The sequence below is a fragment of the Heloderma suspectum genome, chromosome 2 (assembly GCF_057233095.1).
Source record: "Heloderma suspectum isolate Gila_16-S chromosome 2, 16-S_ref, whole genome shotgun sequence".
Lineage (NCBI taxonomy): Eukaryota > Metazoa > Chordata > Lepidosauria > Squamata > Helodermatidae > Heloderma > Heloderma suspectum.
This window is the reverse complement of record NC_139459.1, coordinates 218,668,827-218,689,686: the sequence shown is the minus strand read 5'-3', so window position 1 is coordinate 218,689,686 and position 20,860 is coordinate 218,668,827. Positions and strand designations below refer to the sequence as shown.

Sequence of the window (20,860 nt, the reverse complement as noted above, 5' to 3'; positions counted from 1 at the left end):
TTGCATTAAAGGGTGTATCAGCAGTTGGCTAAACATGGAAATTAATTTAATAAATATATACATTTATTTATTAATGGCCATTTATATACTGCCCCATAACAAAATTCTTTGGGCAGCTTACAACAATAAAAAGTATTAAAATATACAAAAAACCATTTTATATATATATATATATATATATATATATATGAATGATACAATGTAAAAGGTACAGCAGCAGAGACTACCATCAAGTGGCAAAACTCCCACACGTATTTTTTTTAAACAGATCTTCCAAATTAAGAATTTAAGGTTTTTAAATCCTCAGAAAATATAATTCCTCATCTGGTATCAAAATGACAATAAAGTAGGTGCCAAGTGTGCCTCTTTGGGGAGAGCATCCACAACCACAGTGCCACCACTGAGAAGGTTCTCTTCCCAGTAGCCTCCTGCCTTACCTCACTTGGCACCCAGAGATGGCCCTCTGGTATTTTAATGTTAATTGTTTTTAGCTGTTTTAAATTGTTTTGCATTTTTGTATGTTTTAATCCCTGTGTAAGATGCCTTAAATCTTTTTCTGAGAAAGGACTAACTTAGTTAGTCCATAGTAAAGGACTAAGTTAGTCCTTACCATAAGACAGGCTCCAGGTACCTTCAGTAGCAGCAAACCTATGGACTCAGTCAGGGCCCCACCCTCACAAGACAGACTGAATGGGCCAGGCAGAATTCTTCCAGTCAGATAGATTCCAGGCACTGGCTTTTATTAATGTTTCATGTGCATTGTTATTTGTATTTATTCTGGAAGCAGCCTTGAGAGTGTTTTACCTTTAAAAGTGGCCTAAAAATATTTCAAATAAACAATATAAATCCGAAGCCATCATTGCCATCAGAATTTCCAAACCCTTCTAGGCTCTGACATACAGATGCACATATATACTCCAACAATAAATATTTGGCAGCTAAAATTAGATTTATATTAAGTCTAAAAGTCACTGCTGGGTATAATTTTATGATTGCTAACAGGCATTGTCAAATACAGGTCCCAAAAAAGTTTCGGTAACTTGAAATCTCTTCACCTGATTTCTCTCATCTGTGAGACTGCAGCATTTCCCTTTATTCTTTTAATTCACATATAGAGAATTCTGTAATAAACTCTGCCCCCCAAAAGGCACCCTTCCAGGCGCATCCTATTCTTTGCTTGGTGAACAGCTGCTGCCTGCAGCTCTCAATTATTTTGTACTGCAGTTCAGCACTCACAGTCCTTGGGGGCTACCTGTGCTATCTTTTCTCATCCTATTTTCTGCCCCACCCCCACCCCCAAAGGTTACAACACCTGTGTGCTAGATTTTGTCCCATCCAGCATTCCACAAGCAGGTTAAGACAATACTGTTTCAATGTGTCTTTGGTTCCAAGTTCCTATGTTTGGTTTGCTACTGTTTTGTTCTTGTCGCTGCTGCTCTTAGTGATTTGGGTTTCATCTGGACTGTGTAATTGTTTTTATGATTGTTTTAAACTAATTTCATTGTAGGCCACTTTGAAAACGTTTTTAATATAAAGCAGCATAATATATAAAAATGTTACCTCTACTGGTACAGAGGAGATACTGTACTGTAATGCTTAAGAAACATGAGTTAGGAGTCTACAATTAAGTGCACAATCCTATGCATGTTTAGAAAGAAAAGAAGGCCTACAACTCCCAGCATTCCCATGCTGGCTGGGGAACGCTGGGAGTTATAGGCTTTTTTTCTTTTTAAATATACATAGGATTGCACCCGAAAAACTCAGCTTAGCCATGAACTCACTGGGTGACCTTTGGTAGCCACTATTCATCAACTTTCCCCTTCCCAGATCTTCATCTTTTCACATAACATTTTATCCTCAGGTACATCAGCCAAAGAGAATAGCTCTATTCACTCATTCCCCCTCATGCAATTCCAATCATGGGGCGGGGGGGATATTGATTTCGCCTCTATGCACTCTATCTGATAACAAGGAGGAGATGCTATTTCTGGACTCAAGACTACTCAACCTTAAACCACTGCAGAAAATTTTCAAGTAAAAAGTCGTGTCTGAAATGCATGCATACTTTTCATAACATATATAGCATGTGTACATTTGGTACTCTGGTATCTGTAGAAGACTACTAAGTCTAAGCAGCAGCAGTCCTCAGTCACAGGTTTTTGTATTCTACTCCCCAAAAATATGCTCAGAATACAGCAGGCTGACTTGCACAATCTTTGGGTATAAAATATTAAATATTTTGCCTAGACCTATGGTGATGGAATACAAGAAAGAATCAGGAGGCACCATTGCTGAGTAGGATTACCAGAAGCAAAGGAGGACAGGGGGCCTTGTAGCCTTAATAGTTTCATGGAAGAGGGAACTTCAATGGATGCAGCTTCTCACCTCTGCATAATATAGTTATACTTGCCAAAGTTTCATCTTCCACAAAACTACTAAAGCTACAGTAGCCCTGTCCTCCTTTGCCTCCATGAAACAACTCTTAGTCTAGAGTTTCAGGAAATACTAGCGACAAACACTTTTTAAACTTTTAAGTAAAACCAGGAGAGCTAGAAACCTGACACCAGGCATGCAGAATATGCATACCCCTGATCAAAAATATTAATCTCATCTAACACACCTGCTGCAGAAGGCTCGTTACATGATTACCACTTTTGATAAATCCTGACACTCTAGAGCTACCAAATTCTAAGAACATTAAAGGCACAATTCCCCCATGCTAGCTAGGGAATGCTGGGAGTTGTAGGACTTTTTCTGATTGAACATGCATAGGATTGCACCCTAAGTCTCTGAAACTGTTGAAAGGCTACCACACTGTAGTTTAGCATGACTAAACTGGCAGTATGTGTTCCTGATTACTACAGATGGGCTGTATCTCCTTTGGTTGTGTGGCCTCTAAGTAATCAAACTATGTAGCTTGGCATAACCATGCAAGACAAATCTTTGCCCTCCGCAAAGGCCTTGCTGATGGTACTGGGAAGGGGAAACTGTAAGAATCCTCTCTTAAGAGCATTCCAGAAAAGTTCAAAATCAGCATGAGTGACAGTATAACCCAGGCTCAATTGAAAAAAAAAAATCATCATGAAGTGTACAGACAGCTCTGTGCAAAAAACACATTTAAGTCCCTGTATTATCGACAACCTAATCCTTTAAAGCCAGTAGCATCCCTTTTTTGTAGTCCCCCTTCACTGTGTACCCCAGGATGAGTCTCCACCCTGGAGCCACAGCAGCAAGGTATATGCTCCTCACATTAACTATTATTAACATTAATATGCTCCTCCATCTGCTCTTTCTGTTGTCTCAATTCAACAGCAGTCATCAAGAACAAAGCAAGCGAGTTCAACCTCAAAACCTGCCTCTTAGCTTGCAAAGCAGGGAGTGGCATGGAGACAGAAGAGAAAATATGCCACTATTCCGGCCTTGTCAAATTAAGTGAAAGATCAAAACAAGTCATTTGTCTGTCTACAACACTGGTTTCGAGTGGGAGATATTAGGCTGAAAGGAAATGGCTATAAAATAGTATGGCTGTGTGTCTGATGTGTCTGAAGAGCAGGCAATAGATATAACATATTTACCAAGTTAAGGGAAGACTAATAGTCCAGAAAAGAAGGGGATGTGATTTATGTTGCATTATTGAGGCTTACATGCTGAGTTTCACACAAAAAGTAAAGAACTGCATTCCTCTACCATAAGAAGTAACTCTTTATTCTACAATTAAATGGATCGAGATCCCAGCATTTGGAGCAACCTCCGTTTTAGGGATGTCAGAGAATTTCGCCACGAATCTCGGGGAGGCCGAATGCCAGTGCATTCGGCCCCCCGAAATTGGTGGCAAAACGGTCTGCCCCCTCCGCCCCCCCCCCCCCGGGACGGGACTTACCTTCGGTGAATCTTCCTGGTGGCAGCGGCTGCAGCGGCGGCGGCTGTGGCGGCTGGTCTTCCGACCGGCTGCCACCGCCACCATTTCCAAGTTTTAAAAAAAACAAAAACAAAAAAATGTGATAGGCTACGTAAAGATTTACATAGCCTATCACAGCTAAATTTTTAAAAACACCGTGATAGGCTATGTAAATGTTTACGTAGCCTATCATGGCTGAGTAAAAAACAAAAACAAAAATGCGCGTACGCAAATGGCGGTGCCCATGGGCGCCGCCATTTGCGTTCCTTATTTTGGCACGTCTTAGTCTACGTAAACATGTACATAGACTATGGCGAAAATAAGAGGAACGCAAATAGCGCAGACGTAGTTCCCCTTATTTTCGCCGTAGTCTACGTAAATGTTTACGTAGACTAAGACGTGCCAAAATAAGGAACGCAAATGGCGGCGCCCATGGGTGCCGCCATTTGCGTACACACAGTTTTGTTTTGTTTTTTTACTCAGCCGTGATAGGCTACGTAAATATTTACGTAGCCTATCACGGCTGACTGCAGGGACGCAAACGGCGGCGGCTACGGCCGCCGCCATTTGCAGGCCCAGCTGGCCAGGATTCGGGGGGGAGGGACGGAGCGCCTCCCCGCCGGCCAGAATTTCGGGGGGGAGGGACGGAGCGCCTCCCCCCCACCTCGAATCAATTTTGTTAAAAGGTAAGTGACTTTCGTACATCCCTACTCCGGTTACAAAGTGCAATCGAGCAGATTTCTCAAAACTGACATCACGATGTGACAACCCAAGAAATCACACTCTCAAAATTATGGCATGGACAAAGCGTACAAGTTAGCTGTGTCCTTGAGCTCACTACTTATTCCTTAGATGGTTCATGACATTCAACAAGTCTCCCTCGTCTGTTGTACACTTATGATCAGAAGTATTGTTTATTTTTGTGTATCCTTTTTATTATTTTCACAAATCACAAGATATAACAAGAAAAAGAAAAAAGAAACACTTATAACATTTCAAACATAAGGACTTAAACCATCACTGAATTTAGAATTCCAATACATTACAAAAAGTGACCAATTCTGAATAAACTTGTTTACAGAGCCTTGTTCTTTATATCTTCTTAAATAAGTCAATTTTATCATGTAAACTGTGTTCCAGACCTTCTGGAACCAACATTCATTAGACAGAATCTTGGTCTTCTTCCACAAAGCAACTATTGGTATTTTACTAACTGTTAAAAGGTTAACAATAAGCTCTAAATCACAAGTTAAATTTAAGTCTTGGAGGGAGCAATCCTATGGCCACTAGACAGCGGCTAGACGGCCATAGGATATGGTGTTTTCTGGGAACTGACCTCTCCCCACTTCCATGTTGCCTCGGAGGCAGTATGGAACAACCCCGTCCTCTGTGCTAGCAAGAGGAGCACGGAGAGGCCGAAAGGAGGCGTGGCTGGGGGGGGCATTCCAGACCAAAATACATGAACAAAGTCAGCCTTCATCCCCGCACATCTCCAGCACTTCTCTGAACGATTCCTGTATATTTGTTTTAATTTATATGGGATGAAGTACCACTGAAACATAAACTTAATATAGTTCTCTTTTAACGAAGTTGCCATTAACATTAGGATTGTTCCTGCAGATCCACTCCCATTGTTCTAATTTAAGAGATCTCTATAGGTCCTTTACCCATTTCTCTATATAACTTTTTCTTGCTTCTTTGTTGTTCAATATCATTAAGAATTTTATACCCCCCCCCCTTAAGGCCTTTCTTCACTGAGGGTATTATTATCCTTTCCTACCTATTTCCTTTATGAAACAATTTATATTTAGTTTTCAGTGCAATACTGGAAAATATTGGAACCAGGGAAGCTTAAAGTTTTGCATTTTAGTAACCTCTTCCGAATAAGATAGTATCATATTATTTTTAGAAACATCATGGAGAGTATCCATTTTATATAACTCCCAAACTTTTTTCTGCGCTTCAGTCAAATCTAATTGCATAGCACGTTCATTACAAAATATAGCTGTATAAGGTGATAAACCTGGACTAAGTGTTCCTTTCTCTAAGCAGCCACATTTACAGGTGTTAATTCCAATATATTAAAAATGCTTATTGGTGTAAACCATAGAAGATCGTGCAATCTTAATTTAAGTTATTCTTGTTCTAATTTAATCAAATCATTCAAATGATACCATCTAGAAATAAATACCAATTTACTTGCTTTATAATATAGACTAATATTCGGCACATTTAAACCTCCTTTGTTCATACTTATAAATAAGGACATTGCAGCAACTCTTGGGTGTTTTTTCATCCAAATAAATTGTGTAATTACTTTCTGTCATGCATTTATTATTGTATTTGAGACTCAAATCGGCAAATTCATAAACAGAAAAAGAATCTTTAGTAAAACCATCATTTTGACAACAGCTATTCTGCTCAACCATGATATTGGTAAGAGAACCCAATTTTCAAGATCTTGCTTAACCTCTTTCAGCACCCTATTATGATTATATGAGGTTAGCTCTGTAACTTTATCTGAAAACCAAATGCCCAAATACCTCACTGGTTTTCCCATCCATCTAACTTTGGTTATCGCCATCAATTCTCTCTTACTTTCATTTGTTTTATTACAACTAATCCATTCAGATTTACTCATGTTAATTTTAAATCCAGAACAAAGTTCAAATTTCTTCAGGATTAACATAACTGTTTTTGATATCATTTTGATTTCTGTCATAGATAACACAATGTCATCTGCATATAACATTATTTTAGTTTCTGACAATCCATATTTGACACCTCTTATAGCTATGTCAGATCTGACTGCCTCAGCCAAAGGTTCCACATAAAATGCAAACAAAAGCTGAGATAGCGGACATCCTTGTCGCACTCCCTGTTCAAGTTTAATTTCTTCAGAAATCTCCCCATTGATCATCAGATGTATCATAGGGGATAAATATACAATTTTAATATACTTGTCGGAGACTTCAAATTAAATGCCTCTAATGTTGTGCCCAAAAAATCCCAGTTAACTCTATCAAATGCTTTCTCAGCATCAAGTAATAACAAAGTTATTTCCTCTTTCCTAGATGACACCTTTTACAATATATTTATCAGTCTCTGTATATCTGAAAACATGTGTCTACCCTTAATAATACCAGGCTGGTCAAATCTAATATATTTACCAATTACACCATTAAGTCTGCTAGTTATTATTGTTGACCAAATTTTAAAATCTTGATTAAGCATTGATATGGGGTGATATGCGCCTGGTTTTGATAAATCCTTCCCCAGCTTAGGATGTTCTTGCCTCATTCCATGTTTTAGGAATCCTTTGATGCTGTATAACATAATTTATAGTATTGTTTCTAATAGTTTTTAATATTGCGATCAGCCCTGGTGAAGGATGATAAGAGTTGTAGGCCAAAACATCTGGAGGGCTACAAGTTGCCTGCCCCTGCTCTATGGCCTTAGAGAAAAGCAGGAGCCTAACATGATGCTTTTACAGCTGACATCATCATCATCATCATTATTAATGCATTCAACCTGATGATCCCTGCCAACAGCTGTCATATAAGCATCTCTACTCCTCACTTGAGAGTTCTGAAATCTTCAGATTACTAGATGTGCAATAATAAGTATCTAGGAGGTTGCCCCTGTGACACACATGCACCTAGAAGGTTGCACTTGTGATATGCTTACTATATGAAGCATCTGTGAAGCAAAGCAAGAGGACATGGATGAACACATCCTTGGCTGTAGCAATACCAAACCAAGTCCTTGTGGTCCTCAGAAAACATATTCAATCTAGAAGTCTACTTCTTGACTTAAAGATACACCCATAATAGCCAAAGGAGCAGGAGCTACGTTGCTGCTGTCACAAGTCTCAGAGCCATTTCATATGTTACAGTTAATGACAGGCCCTCACTTTCCCCCCACAGGTCAACCAGGTTCTTTCAGTAATGTTTGAAGAGCAGATACATGACTGAAAACATGCAGCAGACATTGGGCCGCTTCACATGTCATGATAAGCCATGCGGAAAATAAACCATGGTGGGCTGCTTGTTTGGTTGTTAACCCATACTACTCCCAACAGATGATCAAGTGCTCTGTGGTTTGCAGTATCTTGTTTCCCCCTTAGTCCTCCTGCCCAGTTGCAGCACGTATCCCATGAGCCTTTGCAGCACAATCTCAGCAACCTAATGAGCACAAATGTACTCATTAGTGGAGTACAGCTTTTCTTGTAATTTTTTTCCACCTTCAGGGAGATTTGCACATATTTAATGTTATTTTTTTCACCTTCAGGGAGATTTGCACAAATTTATCTTCTATTTTTACCTTTTGGGGAGATCTGTGCAAATTCACTAAAGTGAAGTAGTTACTACGAATAAGTGCAGTAGTTACTGCAAATCTGCATAATTTCCCCAAAAGTTTTCTTTAAGTAACATATGCGCAAATCTCTCCAAAGGAGGAAAAAATAAATCTAAATTTGCCCAAATCTTCCCCCAAAAGGGGTGTGTGTTGCTGTCTAGGGAGGCAACGAAGTGGAGGAGTAAACTGACAAGTGTCATTTCTTATCGATGTATTGGAGGAGGGGTGGATGGCAAGGGAGAATGGAGGGGGCACTAGCGAGATCATGAGGAGCAACCAGGTTTTTTGCTGCTCTTGCCAAGCGGCTCTGCAGCCCTTTCCAACAAGCCATACATAAGCCACTCTGAAAACAAGTCACTTGAACAACCCAACAACACATCATGGGTTCTCAGGGTGGCTTGTGCATGGTTAACAAACCACACTTGAGGAAACTGCGCCAGGTTCAGAAATCACAACAAGCTACCCTGAAACAAACAAGGGTGACAACTCACCAGGGGCTGTCATGTCATACAAACCAGATCATTGTCTGGGAGACTCAGTTAATTTTTACTTCCTCAGTACTTTTACCATATATTTTCAAACATGCAAATGAATGTCAAATGTGGCAGGTCAACTGTGTCTTTCTGTAACATTTGATTTATTTACAAACATGTAAAAAATATACAGCAGAGACATGCTACAGGAGCTATAAATGGCTGAGGCTCCCAGAAGAATATACATTGCATGGTTCCTGTCACATAAATGCCCAAACATTACCAAGATGGTATTGCTGAGCTACAATACAAGCGTGCTACATCTTTTACCCTCACTGACTGCTATAGGCTAAAGCTATAAGCTACTTTTTTGACTAAAAGTAGATCCCTGATCACAGTGCCCCAGTGTGTATGAATCCTTTGACAATGTTTTCATACAATATTAAGTAACTAGCATATTCCCAGCCTGAGATGTTCATACTTCAACTCTGGTATACAAAATAGGAAGGCTTCTTTGAATTTATAAGACAGCCTTATAAATTCTTATAAGAAGATCTCTCTTCAGATCAAAGTACTTTTGGTAAGTATGCATTGCTCAGAGCCAGATGGAACAGCTGCTATAAAACCCTTTCAATGGAAAAGCTGTATTCAACTAGCTTTGCCCTCTGCACAAGGGCCATTTGGGTTAAATAGTGATAATAGCCATACCAATTAGTATTAACATTCAAGGAAGACAGGCTTCTTTCAGAAACTTACAGCTGCATAAAGCACAGAAAAAGGAGTTCTCCAAGGATTGAAACAAACACAGTGAGAGCCCAGCCCAGATGAACAAAAAGTAGCAAAATTCAACCCCGCCTTGCAACTACTAACTTGAGACACAAAAGAAGAATCTACCATTTCTAAGTACCTGTATTTTCATGAGAAATCAATTAAGGCTTGCAGTCATACAGACAGACCAGCTAAAGCAGGACTTCTGCATGTTACATATCTTGCTTTTTATAGCTCTCTATTTCCTAAGGCCCCTTCACGGATCACTGCCTTGTTGTGGCGAAGGGGCTTGCGTAACTCAGTGAAGCCATAAGCTATGCCGTGCAGGGCCACCCAAGACGGACAGGTCATGGCATCATATTCAGCTAGGCTGAGCCCTGGATTCCAGTACCACCTTGTCCCCTGTGGCTCTTGTAATAAAGTCAGTAAAGCACACACACTAAATATTTACCCACATATTTAGGTGGGTAAATATGCACACTTTACCCACCTAAATCTATTTCAGGTTTTAAAGCATTATTTTGAAACCAGTATAAAAGTTTGCCCCTTCATGGATCACTGCCTTGTTGTGGCGAAGGGGCTTGCGTAACTCAGTGAAGCCATAAGCTATGCCGTGCAGGGCCACCCAAGACGGACAGGTCATGGCAGAGAGTTCTGACAAAATGTGGTCCACTGGAGAAGGAAATGGCAACCCACTCCAGTATTCTTGCCAAGAAAACCCCATGGAACGTATCACAAGGCTAAAAGAGATGACGCCGGAAGATGAGCCCCTCAGGTCGGAAAGTGTCCAATATGCTACTGGGGAAGAGCAGAGGGTATTTCCAAGTAGCGCCAGAAAGAGTGAAGCGGCTGGGCCAAAGCCGAAAGGACACTCAGCTGTGGATGTGTCTGGTGGTGAAAAGAAAATCCGATGCTGTAAAGAACAATATTGTTTAGGAACCTGGAATGTCAGATCAATGAATCAAGGTAAGCTGGAGGTGGTCAAACATGAGATGGCAAGATTGAACATCGACATCTTGGGAATCAGTGAACTAAAATGGACAGGCGTGGGCGAATTTAATTCAGGTGACCATCATATCTACTATTGTGGGCAAGAATCCCTTAGAAGAAATGGAGTAGCACTCATAGTCAACAAAAGGGTGGGAAAAGCAGTACTGGGGTACAATCTTAAAAACGATAGAATGATCTCAGTACGAATCCAAGGCAAACCATTCAACATCACAGTAATTCAAGTCTATGCCCCAACCACTGAGGCCGAAGAAGCTGAGGTTGATCGGTTCTATGAAGACCTACAACACCTTCTAGAACTAACACCAAAAAAAGATGTCCTCTTCGTCATAGGGGATTGGAATGCTAAAGTAGGAAGTCAAGAAATCACTGGGATAACAGGCAGGCATGGCCTTGGTGTACAAAATGAAGCAGGACAAAAGCTAATAGAGTTTTGCCAAGAGAACATGCTGATCATAGCAAACACTCTTTTCCAACAGCACAAGAGACGACTCGACACATGGACATCACCAGATGGTCAATATCGAAATCAGATTGATTATGTCCTTTGCAGCCAAAGATGGAGAAGCTCCATACAGTCAGTCAAAACAAGACCTGGAGCTGACTGTGGCTCAGATCATGAGCTTCTTGTTGCAAAATTTCGGCTTAAATTGAAGAACGTCGGGAAAACCACTAAACCATTCAGGTATGACCTCAATCATATCCCTTATGAATATACAGTGGAGGTGAGGAATAGATTTCAGGGATTAGACCTGATAGACAGAGTGCCTGAGGAACTATGGACGGAGGTCCGTAACATTGTTCAGGAGGCCGCAACGAAATCCATCCCAAAGAAAAAGAAATGCAAGAAAGTAAAGTGGCTGTCTGATGAGGCTTTACAAGTAGCTCACGAAAGAAGGGAAGCGAAAAGCAAGGGAGAAAGGGGAAGATATGTCCAACTGAATGCAGAGTTCCAGAGAATAGCAAGGAGAGACAAGAAGGCCTTCTTAAATGAACAGTGCAAAGAAATCGAGGAAAACAACAGAATGGGAAAGACTAGAGATCTCTTCAAGAAAATTGGAGATCTCAAGAGAACGTTTTGTGCAAAGACAGGCATTATAAAGGACAAAGAAGGCAGGGACCTAACAGAAGCAGATGAGATTAAGAAGAGGTGGCAAGAATACACAGAAGAACTATACAGGAAAGATCTGAATGTCCCTGATAGCCATGATAGTGCGGTCACTGAACTGGAGCCGGACATCCTCGAGAGTGAAGTCAAGTGGGCCTTAGGAAGCATTAGTAACAACAAAACTAGCGGAGATGACAGTATTCCAGCTGAGCTATTTAAAATCCTAAAAGATGATGCTGTTAAAGTGCTACACTCAATATGCCAACAAATTTGGAACACTCAGCAGTGGCCGCAGGACTGGAAAAGGTCAGTTTACATTCCAATTCCAAAGAAGGGCAACGCCAAAGAGTGTTCAAACTACCACACAATTGCGCTCATTTCACATGCCAGCAAGGCGATGCTCAAAATCCTACAAGCTAGGCTTCAGCAGTATGTGAACCGAGAACTACCGGAACTACAAGCTGGGGTTCGAAGAGGCAGAGGAACTAGAGATCAAATCGCCAACATTCGCTGCATCATGGAGAAAGCAAGAGAATTCCAGAAAAACGTCTATTTCTGCTTCATTGACTACGCTAAAGCCTTTGATTGTGTGGACCACAACAAACTGTGGCAAATTCTTAAAGTGATGGGAGTACCGGACCACCTTACCTGTCTCCTGAGAAACCTGTACGAGGATCAAGAAGCAACAGTAAGAACCAGACATGGAACAACCGAGTGGTTCAAAATTGGGAAAGGAGTACCACAAGGCTGCATATTGTCACCCTGCTTATTTAACTTATATGCAGAGTACATCATGAGAAACGCCGGGTTGGATGAATCAGAGGTCGGAATTAAGATTGCCAGAAGAATTATCAACAACCTCCGATATGCAGACGATACCACCCTAATGGCAGAAAGCGAAGAGCATCTAAAGAGCCTCTTGTTGAGGGTGAAAGAGGAGAGTGCAAAAGCTGGTTTGAAACTCAACATTAAAAAAACTAAGATCATGGCATCTGGCCCCATCACTTCCTGGCATATAGAAGGGGAAGAAATGGAAGTAGTGACAGATTTTACTTCCTTGGGCTCCAAGATCACCGCAGATGGTGACTGTAGCCATGAAATTAAAAGACGCTTGCTCCTTGGAAGGAAAGCTATGGCAAACCTAGACAGCATAGTAAGAAGCAGAGACATCACCTTGCTGACAAAGGTCCGTCTAATCAAAGCTATGGTTTTCCCAGTAGTAATGTATGGCTGTGAGAGCTGGACTATAAGGAAGGCTGAGCGCCGAAGAATTGATGCTTTCGAACTGTGGAGCTGGAGAAGACTCTTACGAGTCCCCTGGAATGCAAGGAGGTCAAATCAGTCAATCCTAAAGGAAATCAACCCTGAGTGCTCATTGGAAGGACAGATACTGAAGCTCAAGCTCAACTATTTTGGCCACCTAATGCGAAGAGAAAACTCTCTGGAAAAGACCTTGATGCTGGGAAAGACTGAAGGCAAAAGGAGAAGGGGACGGCAGAGGATGAGATGGCTAGATAGCATCACCAATGCAATGAATATGAACTTGAGCACGCTCCAGGAGAGAGCGCAGGACAGGAAGGCCTGGCGTGCTATGGTCCGTGGGGTCACGAAGAGTTGGACACAACTGAACGACTGAACAACAACAATTTCCTAAGGGGCAGGGCACTTGGGGAATACATGTTATGATGCTGGGAAAAATTGGTAGCCGCTATTGCCAGAAGAAAAGCAGTTGTGTATTGGGGGGGGGGGTACTCCATCCAGCTCCTCACACCCAAAGCTTTTCTGATCCTAATAGGAGCCCATAAATGAAATGGCAGCTCAACAAGCAAAAGCTGAATGAAGGACAGTTGAACTGCTTCTCAGTTCCTGCCCTTTCAAGATAGTGTATAAGCAGAGATGGGCAACTTTTTGCCCCCAAAGGCCAGGCACAGTTGCAGTCTAGGGACTAGGGAGATGGCACCTCCATCCTTATTTCCCCCTAACTATCCAGACATATACCTGTTGCTGCAATTAGAGGATGCTCTGCACACTTGATTCCCTTGGAATCTGTCTGCCTCCCACACTACTAGAGAGGACTACTCTACCTCACTCCCATATAAAGGCCTGATTTGGCTCCATGGGGCCAATCAGGACCATAAATTTGACGTAAAACAGGACAATGATGATGGGTACCCCTGACCAATTGTGTTTATTTACTTGAAAGGATGGTCTCGCATGGCACACCTGTGCACAGCTGGCCAGCACTGTATGTTACATTTCCTCAGCTCCTTTCAGACAAAAGGGAAAGGGGGGGAGAGGGGGAGAGCAGCACAGAACTCAGAACCGATCTAAACTCAGCAACAATATGGGAGAGTGGTGTGTGTATAAAAGTCACGAGGGAGTGAGTTTTAACTTTTGCGAACAAAATAAAGCAGCTATCATAAAAGCAGCAGCACCACCAGTACCAGATCGATGGGGGATGCTTTGTGGTCAATATGCAAAGCAGTGGATTTTGGATGCTGTCACAACTTGCAGCTGGGTTGCTGCTTTTCTTTGTGGCTTTGAGCATATTATTATTATTTGTTGTTGTTCCCCCACCTCCTTGACACTCAGCTTTGCAGGCATGCTCTATGTCTCCTTTTGCAATGGCTTATGATGGATAATAAGAAAAACAATCATAGATCATCAACAACAAGTTGGATCCTGCTCCCCCCATGTTTTGCACTCATTATCTTAAAGTCACTCACTCAATTGTCTGCACAATGGGAGTTGCTGCTGGAACATGAGAATGTGGGTCCAAAGGAGTGCTTTTGTGTCAGTTTGCCCACATGCAGACACACTTGGCACACATGATCTTAAAATTCATCAGCTTCATTTAAAAAACTGCTTTGCCTCTCATGACCCTTTAACTCCACCCTACCAGCCCCACTGGGCACTAGCTACCACTTCCAAGGGCTACATGCAAAGGTGGGTGTTCAGGGGCTGTATACCAGTGAGCGTGGCTGGAGCCAGCAGTGGTTGTGACCTGGGTGCGCGCGCACACACACACACACACACGTGTAAGATCCTGGCTTTTAAAGAATCCCTGCTTCAATGGAATAGGGAAGTTCATGGTCCAGATCACGGTGCTGGATTAGGGTGTGCCAGAGAGTAGAACAAGATCAGAAGGGAGCCTCAAGTTCTGAACATGTGAGAAACATTATAACTGCAATGAACACATCCCTCTCTCTCCCTCCAAATGTAAATGTGATTTGCACAATATACAAATCTATGGAGAGAGGCCTTGCAATCATCAAAGACAAGTTGTGATAAGCCATGTTTGCTTCATGCTGATAGGCAACATCCAAGTATTGGCAGCCTTACTACATGAGCTCAAACAACTACATCCAAATCAGTGTAAGGCACTTAGGATCAGACAAGCAATTTATAAAATTCACAAGCATTTCCAAAGGGTGGCCTGGGGAGCATGTTCAAGAAAGGGAATGACCATTTCAATCAACAATAAGACTGGGACCATTCACCTAGACATGTTTGCTCCAAGTACAAGTTGCACCCAGGTGGTGATTATGGAAACTGCACCTTGCATACACCGTGGCTTAAATAAGCCACATGGGTTGTTTTGATTGTGAGATCCAGATCATGGTGAAGATGCTGATTGCAATCTGTGGGTTGATTTCTCTCATGCTAGTCTTGGGCTGGTAGCAACAGTCCAAGAGAAAGAAAATAAGAAATATGCACATCTAATGACAGATGCATTGCGGTGTTGGTGTATCTGGTTATATGAATCAGACAAGGAATGCTTCCTTATCAGACAGAAAGGGTTCTGCTTGTTCAATATTCTAATCAGTGTCAGGCTGGGGTGACACTGTCCCTTCCTAAAGAGAATTGGTAAGTGCTTGCAAGCCCTCATTTTGTTCACTGCACTAGCATACTTCCAACTGGGATAATCTCCATTAAACCATCTGTGCTCCCATATTCGCTCAGCCTGCACCGGCTGGGCTCCCTGTAACACTGCAGCATCTGCGATCCTGTATGCAAAGATACCAGTCCCTGTCCTGATTATCCAAAAAGCCTCAGCCCAAACTCTTAACAGAACAGATGTACCAGAATGTCCCAAACTGCACAAAGCCAGACTGAAGATAACACTTTCTGAAATGCTTTCTTCCAAACCAGTATTATCTTCCTCTACCTTGGGAGCTTCAGCCATTTCCTCTCTGTGCCCTCAAGGTAGCTGAATAGCAGAGGGAAAAGTAAAACTGCTCTAGTGGAGAGCAGAGGTGGTGTTATGTTTATCATTATGGTGTGTTATCCAGGATCAGACCCAACGGATGGCTGCTTATTGCTCCAATTTAAATTCTCACAGAAATTGTTAGGACAAAAATTCAAGTGCTAGAGCATAGCTCTAATCAATAGTAAGACTAAGAATGCATGAAATAAGTTAGGTTCAGTACACAGAAAGTTAATTCTTAAGTTCACAGTCCATACCCACCCCAGCTGACACAGAACAGAAATGGCTATCTTTATTGAGGAATACGTAGCAAAGAACTGTGTGTTCTGTTCCACAAGTACTCCAGAGAACTGCCTCATATCACTTTAGACCCAGAAATATGATATATGACAACCAGTAAAAACACAGGATGGTTCGAACATAACATGAAATCATGGTTTGCCATTACATGACAGTGGTGTGCTCCCTATCTTTCTTTCTCTCAACCCAGTTCAGTTAGTTGCTTCCTCAGCAGTGGTGAGCAGACTTGTGGGATATACTTTGTTCTTTACTAGAACTCCAAGATCCACCGACCAGAGCTTGGTGCAAAAGATATACACTTAGAAAACTCTGAACCCAGGAATGTATTTTAAGTCCCTGAATTGAACAGAGCTCACAGTCCTTCCACACAAAAAACACTTCTGGTTACCCCATGTTTTCTTCATACAGCAGTATAATTTAACATGAGGGGGTCATTTTGTTACTACTATCACTAAAGCATTGGGAGCCAGAAATACTTGCTGATCTACTGCAAATGAACCAAAGATCTACCAGTAGATCCCAATCTACTTTCTGCCCACCTCCTTTATAGAGCAAACTGTTTCACATTACATCCAAACTGGCAAATGATGGATTACACTTGCCCTCCAAACCAGGATTATAAAGTTACTAACCATGATTCAAACTATGGTTTGTGCTAAAGAGGAAGTAACTAATTCAATTGGAGCATACAAGCTCAAGACTTGTTCACATCACCAAATCATTCACTATGATGTTTTCTTGTTATGTGACAGTTAACAGAGTCAGATCACTTTGGCTTTAGATGGTGAGATTTAACAAACAGAGGCAGTGACCCTATACAGACGCACATTGAGGCAGGGTAGTTAGCACTAACCACTACGAGCCCCCTGCCACAAGTGCAGCTAACCATGGCCTGCAGCATCATTAAACTATCCACTCTCTAACCACCCTTCCTCTTGCAGTCTTCCCACTGCTTTCTCATGCATCCCAGCAGCCTCAGGGGCTCACATGGCCATTACAAGAGTGGGGCTGCTGAAGGCTGTTGGTGGCCATTTTCTTCCTTCTTTCTGATTCTGTTACAAAAATAAATTAAAAATAAATATTTTTTGACAAATTGCACAAAAATCACCATTTCGCTAAAACGCACATGTGGGCAAAATCACTATATCGATATAGCTATTTTGCGCATATGCGCAAATGCACGTTTTAGTGATATATGGAGATAATGCGTGTTTTTGCAATATATGGTGATTTCGCACAGATGTGCATCTTAGCAATATGGCTATTTTTGCATAACTTTTCAAAAATTTTTATTTTTTACTTATTTTTGTAACAGAATCAGAAAGAAGAAAACAGCTGCCATCAGCAGCACCACTCCTGTAATGGCTGTTTTCGACTGCTGTTGCTGCAGAGCTATATGGAAGTGTTCCATTAACCACGGGGCCTGTTCAGACATTACGCTAAGCCATGGTTAGCGCCATGGCTCACACTAAGCCACCATGGTTAGCTCAAAAATGCTAACCATCATGGCTTAGCATGACGTCTGAACAGGCTCTATAAGTTATTTGCTTCAACCATAAATATTATGCATTGCCAGAGTCACTGGGCCAAGGAAAATGGACATTCATGTCAGCCAATCTTCCAGTTGAGTTATAAAGAACATATCAATAATGCCCCATTAATAAACAGCCCTGCTTCAACACCCATCTGTGTCTTCCGAAAGAACAGAAGCAGAACACAGCCCCAAATGACATAATGGGTGGGGATGGCCGAAAGTTCAATTCAAGCATTTCAACAACATTTTCCATTACCTGTTTATTTTGCAAGGCTGTACTTTCAGAGGTAATTTCCAAGAGAGATGAGATAACAATGAAATTTGTGCAGGATGAAGGTTGATGTAGGCCCAGCAGACTGTGTACAGACAGTGCAGCCACACTTAGGTGTGCTGGAGTCTGCAGAACAATATTAGAAATGCTGCACAGGCAGGCAAGTCATCAGAGAGCAACTTAATCTGTCTAAATATTCTCATTACGTACATGGCATTCAGCTTCCATTCTTGAAGCAGAGGAACAGAGACCATTTCCAGAGGACTTTGGGGACATTAAGCTATGAAATAGGGTTTTATGTCAGCCACTCTCTCCTCCCCTTTCCCAGCTCCACAATGCAGTGTTTGAAAGTTATTACTGCAATGGAAGAGGAAGGGGACAGGAGTAAAGAAAAACAGGGACCTTCAGAGGCATACAAGAAGTCTCTTCTACGACAAAAAATGCTTAGTTAATTCAGTACTTGCAGCAGTCACCAATTTCAAAAATACAACCAAAATATTTCCAACGATGCAAAAGAGTGTGGATTTTATTTTCTAGGTGCACAACCCCAAACAGTGGTGTAGTTGAGCCAGGGTTCACACAGACACAGCGTTAGCACTTTTTGATGAACAGGGACACGGTTGTCATCTGCCACCCCCCTCCTCAGACTTCCCTGTTCCCTCTGAGCTTTGCTGCAATCTCACAGTAGATGAGGGGAAATGAATCTTCCCAGAAACAATATATTGTTCCTGTTCTAATGTAAATGTATTTTCTGGTGGCTTAATCTTCAGTGGGCAATTAAGACCCATAAGCTTTACAAAAGATTTGCTCCTGGCGGAGATAAAACCACTACAACTGGCTTGTTGATATGGATCCACACAGCTGCCTACATTCTTGGACTCTCCTTGGGCGTGTGGCTATAGGAGCTGTCATGATGAGTGCCTGCAGTTCAGAAATTTCCACTATACCGCTGACCCCAAAGTGATGAAGAAAATGTATACATTCAAATAATTGTGGAGAAGAACACAGACAGAATGCAAATGCGACTGTCCTGAGAAAGCCTGCATAATTTAGGAATAAAGTGGAGTCTACTATTTCTTATTCTACAGCCCTCACCACACTTCCTAGGAAAGAAGGAAGTCACATTGGACTCAGTGAGGCATCCAAGTCTTCTTTCCCATACTGGACCTAGCCTATTTTAGAAGCTCTATTTCTACAAAGCACACCAACATATTCTGCAGGAAATCCGGGGTGCAGAAAACATGTTATTTGCTTTTGGAAATGGCTCTGTCCAAACGTCTAGAACCTAAACAAACATATATGTACCCCAAACTGACAGGTCAATGCATATAATTAGAGGATTAGGCCAATCTTTGAGGCTCCTTCCTCTCACTTTCTGCATAGAGATCCCAATAGGCCCAATCAAGTGGCTGCACAACAGAACTTCAAAGTCTGCTCTTTTTAGATGCAGCCCTCCATGACACCCAACAGCTGCAGCCCCACCTTCCCTACAAAGGCGGGTGAAACATCAGACACAGCACAACCTGAGGAGATGCCACCAATAAAAAGTGCAGAATTCCAGTAGCTGCATTCAAAAGCCCGTTGATGCATCAAAAATGACTCTCTGGAGCACAGCCAGCATTATTATGGCCCAGTTCACACGTCAAAATAACCTAGAATCTTTTATAACATTCTGGGTTATTGTGAACCCAGCAGCATGCTGGTGCACACTGCCCAATTGCTCCTGCTGCAAGAGTTCCAGTTCTGGCTTGTCAGGGGAGAAACAAGCCAGAGCTCCTGGTTTGCAAGTGATGGCAAACAACCCACAGACTGAACATTCCTGGATTGTTTAGCCGCTCCAACTTGCAGCAGGAGCAATCAGACAGTGTGTACCAGCTTGCTGCTGTGTTCATAATAACCCAGAATTTTAAAAGGATTCTGCGTTATTGTGACATGTGAACTGGGCCTATGAGTTTAAGTACTATCCTGTTTGAAAACAGTATTTGTGGCACTACTACAAACCAGCAACCAAAGACAAGTAGCAGTTTTAAATCAGTATGTACCAGTTAGCCCCCTTCACACACCCTTCCTGTCCAGAGCACCTTTTGTCCCTGCACCTCTGCTGCCTGCTGGACCTCTCTCCCTCAGTTCCCTAACTAACCGACCTTCCTGTGAGGCATCCCTCTTTTCCTGACCCTAGAGTCTGGGTGGAAGTTCTGGCATGCTCAACAGAAACTACCTTCTAATTAGCTTAGTGAGGTCATTATTCAGGGTAAGATATATCCAACATTCAAATAAATACAAGATCCTTTGGTTTTACTGTTCACTTCTAAATGCTGTGGGAGGGGAGCGGGGCAGGTAATGTCTGAGCCCAAGGCCTGCCCCCAATTTCATCACACATAGCAGCAGTTGCAAGGAGAGAGTAACGTTTGAGCAGTCCCTAAGCTACAGCAGCAAATAAGTGGAAAATAATGAAGGCTGAAAGACCGATTAAAAGTAGGCACCTATTAGTGATCCACACAATTTATCAGTTTTTCTGATTACTTCTACACATTTGTTTAGCAATGTGCTAGAATACAAAAATTACTCCTGATTGTGTGGAACTGGTGAAAGCTGCTAGGAGAAATGGAATTGAAGGCTGAGAAAGAAAGACTTAATGCTGCCACAGTCCGGAAACATGAGAACGTATCCTTCAAATCCAAAACAAACACAAGCAAAGAAAATAATATAATAGAAGTTGCCCACACAGAGCAGTAAACCTACCGCTTCCACAAAGACACGCGTTTTTTTTTAAATGTTGGCTAATGACAATTATTTTTATGAGTTATAGGAGCAATATCTGGGAGGTGCAGGCAGTAATTAATGCACGTCTGCTTTTCCTGATGAGTTCCTTCTGGTGGATCAAAGAGTTATTGAAATTCAGTCAGAAAATCTTCAATCATGTAGAAATTCTGAAGA

The 20,860-nt window shown here is 41.9% G+C and overlaps 1 protein-coding gene across 3 annotated transcripts in view; it reads right to left on the bottom strand.

Moving 5' to 3' along the window:
- Window positions 1-20,860, bottom strand: part of SLC38A12 (solute carrier family 38 member 12) — a 148,678-nt gene that overhangs the window by 87,106 nt on the left and 40,712 nt on the right. The window lies entirely within an intron of this gene.